Source organism: Marmota marmota, unplaced genomic scaffold, assembly GCF_001458135.2.
Source record: "Marmota marmota marmota unplaced genomic scaffold, marMar, whole genome shotgun sequence".
NCBI lineage: Eukaryota > Metazoa > Chordata > Mammalia > Rodentia > Sciuridae > Marmota > Marmota marmota.
The window spans coordinates 11,810,198-11,819,231 of NW_026000005.1; positions in this window are offsets into that span (position 1 = coordinate 11,810,198).

The window sequence follows — 9,034 nt, forward strand, 5'->3', positions numbered from 1 at the left end:
ACTATTAATAAAATATGAAATAATTACCATTTTAAGAAAATAATTACCATTTAACCCAGTGCCTGGACTATAGTGAATGTTCAGGAAATGTTTGCCGAGATAACTACCTTATTTTCAATGCTGTTTTGCCATTTTGAAGCATTCATTACTTCACCGGCTCTTCCAAACAACCCTGAAAAGAATACATTTTTGCCCATTCTTTTTAATTTTTTTTTAATTTAGGCATTTTTAAATTAATTTTTTAGATATACATCATGATGCTAGAGTGTATTTGGACATATTGTATATACATGGAGTATAACTTCCCATTCTTAGGGTTGTACATGATGTAGAGTTACACTGGTTGTGTATTTGTAAATGAACATAGGAAAATCATGTCCAATTCATTCTACTATCTTTCCTATTCCCATCCCACCTTCCTTTCCGTCATTCCCCTTTGTCAACCACTGAACTTCTATTCTCCCTCCCCCTCCTCCCACTTGTGGTGTGTTAGCCTCCCTATATCCGAGAGAACATTCGATCTTTCCGTTTTGGGGACTGACTTATTTCACTTAGCATGATAGTCTCCAGTTCCATCCATTTACCAGCAAAAATCATAAAGTTTTTCATTGTGTATATTATACCACATTTTCTTTATTCATTCATCTGTTGAAAGGCACCTAGCTTGGTTCCATACAGAAGGCATTGTGACTTGAGCTGCTATAAATATTGATGTGGTTGTGTCACTGTAGTATGCTGATTTTTAATCATTTGGGCATATACCAAAGAGTGGGGTAACTAGGTCAAATGGTGGTTCCATTCCAAGTGTTCTGAGGAAACTCCATACTGCTTTCCAGAGTGATTGTACCAATTTGCAGTCCTATCAGCAATGTTTGAGTGAACCTTTTCCCACATCCTCACCAACATTTACTATTACTTGTATTCTTCATAATTGCCATTCTGACTGGAGTGAGATGGAATCTCAGTGTAGTTTTAATTTGCATTTCCTAATTGCTAGAGATGTTGAACATTTTTTCAAATAGTTTTTCACCATTTGTATTTCTTCTTCTGTGAAGTGCCTCTTCAGTTCCTTTGAACATTTTTTGATTGGCTTATTTGGTTTTTTGGTGTAAAGTTTTTTGAGTTCTTCATATATCCTGGAGATTAATGTTCTATCTGAGATCAGATGGCCAAGATTTTTCTCCCATTCTGAAGGTTCTCTCTTCGTGTTCTTGATTGTTTCCTTTTAATATGAAGAAGCTTTTTAGTTTGAGACCATCCCATTTATTGATTCTTGGTTTTATTTCTTGAGCTTTGGGAGCTCTTGATAAGGAAGTTGGTTTTTAAGCTGACATGATGGGCCTACATTTTCTTTTAGTAGGTACAGGGTCTCTGGTCTAATGCCTAGGCCCTTGACCTACTTTGTGTTGAGTTTTGTGCAAGGTGAGAGATAGAGGGTTTAAATTTCATTCTTCTACTTAAGGATTTCCAGTTTTCCCAGCACCATTTGTTGAAGAGGCTCTCTTCTCTCTAATGTATGTTTATGGTGCTTTTGTCTAGTACCAGCTAACTGTATTTATGTGGGTTTGTCTCTCCGTCTTCTATTCTGTTCCATTGATCTTCATGTCTGTTTTAGTGCCAATATCATGCTGTTTTTGTTACTATAGCTCTGCAGTATAACTTAAGGTTTAGTATTATGCCTCCTGCTTCACTTTTCTCACTAAAGATTGTTTTGTCTGTTCTAGGACTCTTATTTTTCCGAGTGAATTTTGTGAATGCCTTTCTGTTTCTATGAAGAACAAATTTTAATAAATTGCATTAAATATGTATATCACTATAGTGAATGGGATAGTTTTCCTAATGGGATAGTGTATATGATTGATTAATGGATGTTGATTTCATATCCTGCTACTTTTTAAAATTTATTTATAAGTCCTAGAGGCTTTCTGGTGGAGTTTTTTTTTTTTTTTTGGGGGGGGGGTCTTCTAAATATAGAATCATGTCCTTGGAAAAATAGGGTAGAATCATGTCATTGGCAAATAGTGATAGTTTGAGTTCTTCTTTTCCTATTTGTATTCTTTTAATTTATTTCTTTTGCCTAATTACTCTGGCTAGAGTTCCAGGGGCAATGTTGAATAGAAGTGGTGAAAGAGAGCACCCCTGTCTTGTTCTGGTTTTTAGAGGGAATGCTTTAAAGTTTTCTCCATTTAGAATGATGTTGGCCTTGGGCTTAGCATGTATAGTTTTTACAATGTTGAGTTATGTCCCGACAATCTCTAATTTTTCTAGTGTTTTAAACAAAACGGATGCTGGATTTTGTCAAATGCCTTTTCTGCATATATTGAGATAATCATGTGATTCTTGCTTTTAAGTCTATTTATGTTTTTGTCTATTCTTAGTTCCCATAGAGATCACTCAACTAAGGAGCGCCAGAACTGGAGCTTCCATGCAGAGACTTTATTCTTAATTATTTCTCCCTCTTGAATCTTGTCTTCCCAAAGTCTAGGCAGGGTATGCAGTGTACCTGTGTATGTAGCCAGAGCTGATAGAACCACCCTACTTGCTTCCCCATAAAAAAATGCTTCTCTTGTTCAGCACGATGGTATGCACCAGTCATCCCAATCACTCAGAAGGCCGAGGCAGGAGGATCACAAGTTCAAGGCCAGCCTGGGCAACTTAGCAAGATTCTGACTCAAAATTAAAATTTAGGAAGGGCTGGAGAGGTAGCTCTGTGGTAGAACATTCCTGGGTTCAAGCCCCAGTACCTCAAAGACAAAAAAACAAAAACAAAAACCACTTCTCTTCATATGTGGTTAAAAACAGACAAACAAATGAAAAACCTCAAAGCAAAGCAAGGAATAGACAGTGAAAGGCACACCTTTTACTTTCCACTCTCCCCTAGTCTCCCAATTCTACAATGGGGACACAACTATTACAAACAGCTCATATAAGTTTATAGAAATATTTTATGTATTTTTGTGTGTCTTTTTACACAGAGAGTAACATTTATAATGCTATTTGCCTTTTTTAAAATTTATGACTAAAATTGGAATGTTTCAATATATATCAATATACACAAAACTGTCCCATTCTTTTTAACCAGATCCCCTTTAGTGGATGTTTAGTTTGTTTCCCATCTTCAACAGTTACAAACAATGCTACAGCAATAGCTTTTTTTAATTTTATTTTTTAAACTTTATTTTATTTATTTATTTATTTATTTATTTATGTGGTGCTGAGGATTGAACACAGTGCCTCACATGTGCTAGGCAAGCTTTCTACCCCAACCCCCGGCAAATAGCTTTGACTGTATTCATTCAAACATGTGGAAGTAAATCGATGGAATAAATACAAGTTGAATTGTTAGGTCCAAGGCTGTATACATCTTAAATTTTTAAGTGAACATTACTTTCACTGATCTAACCATTGATAATAACAAAGTTATCAAAGATTCGTGACACAGGTAGTCATTACACACACAGTTAATGGTAAAATTTTTCTAAATGGAAATTTTATAATATGTTTTAGAGTATAAAAAAGTGCCAAAGAAGTTCTACTTCTAAGAACTTATCATTACATTTGCAGGTAAATGGATGGAGTTGGAGAATATTATACTAAGTGAAATAAGCCAATCCCAAAAAACCAAGGGCTGAATATTTTCTCTGATATGAGGATGCTGACCCATAATGGGGATTGTGGGGGGAGCATGGAAGAAATGGAAGAACTTTTAGATAGGGCAAAGAGGAGGGAAGGAAAGGGAGGGGACATAGGGGTAGGAAAGATGGTGGAATGAGACAGACATCATTATCCTAAGTACATGTATGAAGACATGAATGGTGTGACTCTACTTTGTGTACAACCTGAGCCCTAAAAACTTGTGCTTTATATGTGTACTATAAATTGAAATGCATTCTGCTGTCATAACAAATTATAACAAATAAATAAATAAAATTTTAAAAAGAACATTACAAAAGAATGAGAGATGTGCATGAAAAATGTGTGTGTGTGTGTGTATTTGTGTGAGTGTACATGTAAATAGTATTGTGTTGTTTTTAATGGTCAAGCACTGAAAACAATCTACAACAGAATATTTAAATTCTGATTAAATAAATTACAGTACATTCATGTGTCGCAATACTATGCAGACAAAAAATTTATGTATTTGAAAAATATTCAACAATCTGGGAAAATATCTATATCATTAAGTGAAAAAGCATATAACATAAGCTATATAAAGATGTATTTAAAAAAATTTATTCATAAAGAAATAGGCAAACACTATACAATATAGGCTAATGTTTTAAAAGTGGTTTTCTGAATGATAGGTTTGTGATTTCACTTTATTTATGCTTTTCTAAATTCTCAACAATAAATATGTACTTTTAGAGGCTACTAAAATTAATATTAAGAAAAGAAGAAAGAGAGAACAGGGTGAGGAGAGAAGAGAGGAGAGCAAAAATATGGAGCTATGAATCAAGACGACTAAATATGGTCCCAACCTCACCATTGAGGAAACAGGCCAAGTCATTTAATCTCTCTCAAGTTCTCACTCATCAGATGGGAATAATAATATTTACCCTGTCTCGGAATTGTTGTGGATACAAATAATTATATGAGGTACTTTTTGAAAAGCACTGACTATGTATTTTGTAATGTAAATTAGCACTGTTATTCATGTGGAATATGGTTTGATCACAACTACTACGCTTTCTGTAATTTGAATCCTCCAACACATTTTTAGCTTTAAATGATGAAATCTAGTCCATTATTTCCTATGGGGCTTTGAGACAAGCCAAAAGTTTCAATCAACAAAGGTGTCTGTTTCATTAAAACAAATATTTAAAACGCCTCCTACTTACCAAAATATCTGAAATCCTTATCTTCCTCTTTCTGAAAGCTACATGGCAAAAATAAAATTTTTATTGGATGAAAAAAGGAAATTGTCTTTCATGTCAATGGGATAAAATGTGTGGCAAATAGCTTGTGAAGAGAATAAAGGAGATGCTTTGAAGAGCTGAGTCATAGATAGACCCTGGGGAAGATATTTCCTCATTGTACATTATGGTGGGATTTGTCGTCACATATTCACACACACACACACACACACACACACACACACAATATAACAGTATAACTTGACCAGCATCATTCCCCAGTATTTCCCTTTCCTGCCCTCCCCACCCTTCCCATTTCTCTATTCCTTTGATCTCCCTTTGATTTACCTGAGATTCCCCCTTTCTCCACCTATATTTTCCTCTTTCCTGCCTAGTTTCATATATGAGAGAACATGTATGACCTTGGTTTATTTCACTTAGCATAATGTTTGCTGCCTAGTTACATCCATCTTCCTACAATTGAAATAATTTCATTTTTTCTTTATGGCAGAATAAAATTCCATGGTGTGTATGTACCACATTTTCTTTATGCATTCATCCTAGGCTTGTTCCATAGTTTGACTACTATGAATTGTGTTGCTATAAACATGGGTTTGTAATGGGTATGTATGTATCATTATAGTAAGATGACTAATTCTTTTTTTTTTTTTTTTTTGGTAGCTGGGGTTGAACCCAGGGGCACTCAACCACTGAGTCACATCCCTATCCTTTTTTATTTTTCATTTTGAGATAGGATCTCGCTAAGCTGCTGAGGCTGGCTTGGAATTTGTGATCGATCCTCCTGCCTCAGCCTCTCAATCCACTGGGATTACAAGTTTGTGCCACCGTACCTAAATGAGATGACTAATTCTGTAGAATAAATCAAGGCATGATATAGCTGGGTCATATGGTGGTTCCATGCCTAGCCTTTTGAGGAACTTCCATACTGATTTCAATAGTAGTTGTACTAATTTACATTCTCACCAACCGTGTAAAGTGTTTCTTTCTCTCCACATCTTTTCAGGCATTTATTATTGTTCATAGTCTTGATGACAGCCATTCTGACTAGTGTGAAATAAAATCTCAGCGTAGTTTTGATTTGCATGATTTTTTCTCTTTGGTAGAAACTGTATATTCTTGATACTAATTGCCTTGATACTAATCGTGTGTATGACAAATGTTTTCTCTCAATTTGTCATTTTTCTTTTCATTTTATGTGTTTTATCTCTTTGATGAACAAAATATATTATTTTTATGCATTTTAAGGTATCTCTTGATGAACAAAATATATTAGAACTAATACAGTTTATAAGTGTTTCTAGCAGACACTTTGTTTAATTTTATATTTCTTTCCCAATCCCAAAGATTAAATCATGTCATATATTTTCATTGTGAATGTTAAAGTATTATTTTTTGTAGTTCTGAATCCGTCTTGAGTTTACTTTTTTATGTAGCAGGAGTAAAGATTCAATATCACTTTTATGCATCTTTTTCTTTCCCTTCTTATATCACATGCCATTCCTGTATCATCAAATTTTCATTAATGCAGACTAATATTTCTAGTCCATCTATTTTATTGGTTAATTTGTCTATCTCTTCACTAATACAAAATGATCTTAGGGACTGTAGATTTATAATAAGAGTGACATCATATTGATCATAACCCTGTTATTGATCTTTAAATTTTTCAAAGCAATGTTTTTCGTTTTCACTCTTTGTGGACAGGACTTAACAGCTTTTTTCAATTTCTCTGTAACTATTTCATTTTTGTGATTAGAAGTAGTATCGTTTATTTCAATCTCCAATTGTTCATAGCTAATGGAGAGAAATACAACTTATTTTTGAATATTGACCTTATACCTAAAAACTACTTTAATATACTTATTAGTTCTTTTTTTTTTTTTTTAAATATTTATTTATTTTTTTTTTAGTTTTCGGCGGACACAACATCTTTGTTTGTATGTGGTGCTGAGGATCGAACCCGGGCCGCACGCATGCCAGGCGAGCGCGCTACCGCTTGAGCCACATCCCCAGCCCCTACTTATTAGTTCTTGTACTATGTTATTTTTAGACAATTTAAGATTTTCTGTACAGATAATCTGTGAGTGTGTGTCTGTGTGAGTTTGTGCATTCCTATCTTCCTTTTTAATTCTGTAGCCTTTTGGTTTATTTTTCTTCCTTTATTGCATTGGCTAGTACTTCCAATACAATATTAACTAGAAATGATAAGAATGAGCATCCTTGCCCATTGGAAAGACATTCAGGTTTTTTGTTGTTGTTGTTGTTGTTGTTGTTTCTTTTTTATCATTAAATATGATGCTTTCTATAGGTTTCAAGTAGGTAGCCCCTATTGATTTGAGAAATTCACTTCTATACCTAATTTGCGAAGTGTCATGAAACACTGGTAGGCTTTATCTAATACTTTTACTGTATCTATTAAAATGATCATATGCTACATATATTTAGTATATTTATATGGTGACTTACATTTACTATTTTTGAATATTATACTATCTTTATATTCTTCGGGTAAATCCACTTATCTATGAATTTTAAATGTGGTTGAAATATGACTAGGTGTTTTTTGCTAACATTTAAAAATAATTTTGCTTTTATTTGTTTTTGTGTTCTATTCATTACATCTGTTCTTGGCTTTCATTTATTTCTGCTTAAAAAATTTCATTATTTCTTTAGGGAACATCTGGTGGTGATAAATTCTCTCAGGTTTTGTTTATCTGAATTTCTGGATATGGAATTCTACACTGATGGTTTTCTTTTTAGTATTATAAACAAGTTGAATCATTGTTCTGGTCTTATCTAGTTTCTGACAATAAGTTGGCTGTCTTTTAACTTTGTGCTTTTATGTCTTTTTTTTCATTATGCTTACTTTGAAGATTTTCTCTATCAGTGATTTTTCAGAACTTGATTATGATGTCCCTTTCTGAAGTATTTTTTTAAAATGTTTACTCTGTTTGCTGCAATTCTTGAATATGGTTGTCTATAGTTATTGAGATGTTTTAAAGCATTTTTTCTTCAAAAAACTGTGTTTCTTCATTTCCTTTCCTTCTGAAATTTCAATTGTATGTATGTTATATAACTTGATACTGTCCCACAGATTATTAATACTATGTCACTATTTTTATTCAGCCTTTTTTCTCTCCTCATAGTTCATCTTGAATAGTTCTGTCTTCAAATTAACCAACCATTTCTTCAGATTTATCTGGTTTTCTGTTAACCCCCATCTGGTAATTTTTATTTTATATGCTATCATTTTCATTCCTGGAAGTTTAATTTCATTTGTAATGCATTTCATTTCTCTCCTCACTATTTACATTTCCATATGGGAGCCTCATATGGTTTAGATATGAGGTGTCCCTCAAAAGCTCATATGTGGGTCTAGGTTGTGGCTCAGTGGTAGGGTGCTCATCTTGCATGTGTGAGGTCCTGGGCTCAATCTTCAACACCATATAAAAACAAATAAAATAAAGGTACTGTGTTCATATACAATTAAGAAATATTTAAACACACACACACACACACACACACACTCGACTCATGTGTGAGACAATGCAAATTTTTTCCAAAATGAAATGATTGGGTTAAAGCCTTAACTTGATCAGTGCATTAATTCACTTGAATGTATTAACCGGGTGATAATTGTAGGCAAGTAGGGTGTGGCTAGAGAAGGTGGGTCATTGGGGTGTCTCTTTGGGGTTTACATTTTGTTCCTGGTGAGTCAAGCCCTCTCTGTGCTTCCTGATGGCCACGTCCTGAGCTGCTTTCCTCTACCACACACTCTGCCACCATTATGTTTTGCCCCACCTTGGGCCCAGAACAAGAGAGGTGGTTGACTATGGACTGAGACTACTGAAATCATGAGCACCAAATAAACTTTTCTCCTCTAAAGTTGCCCTTGTCAGATCTTCTGGTCACAGTGGTGAAAAAAGCTGACTAAAAGAGGACTCCATTTGGGGTCTCATACCACCAGACTCTGTTTGGATTTCTTCTTCCTGTGCTATGGACTGGAGTCTCTCTGTGGAGTACACACAGAACTTACCTGGTTTGCTTAGCCTTTCTCAGAGATCATTTTCTTCCGCAGACTGTTTTTTCAAAGTGTAAAAACTATTGGTTTGTATATATTGCCTGGTTTTGTTTGCTTTTTTTTTTTTTTTTTTTTTTTT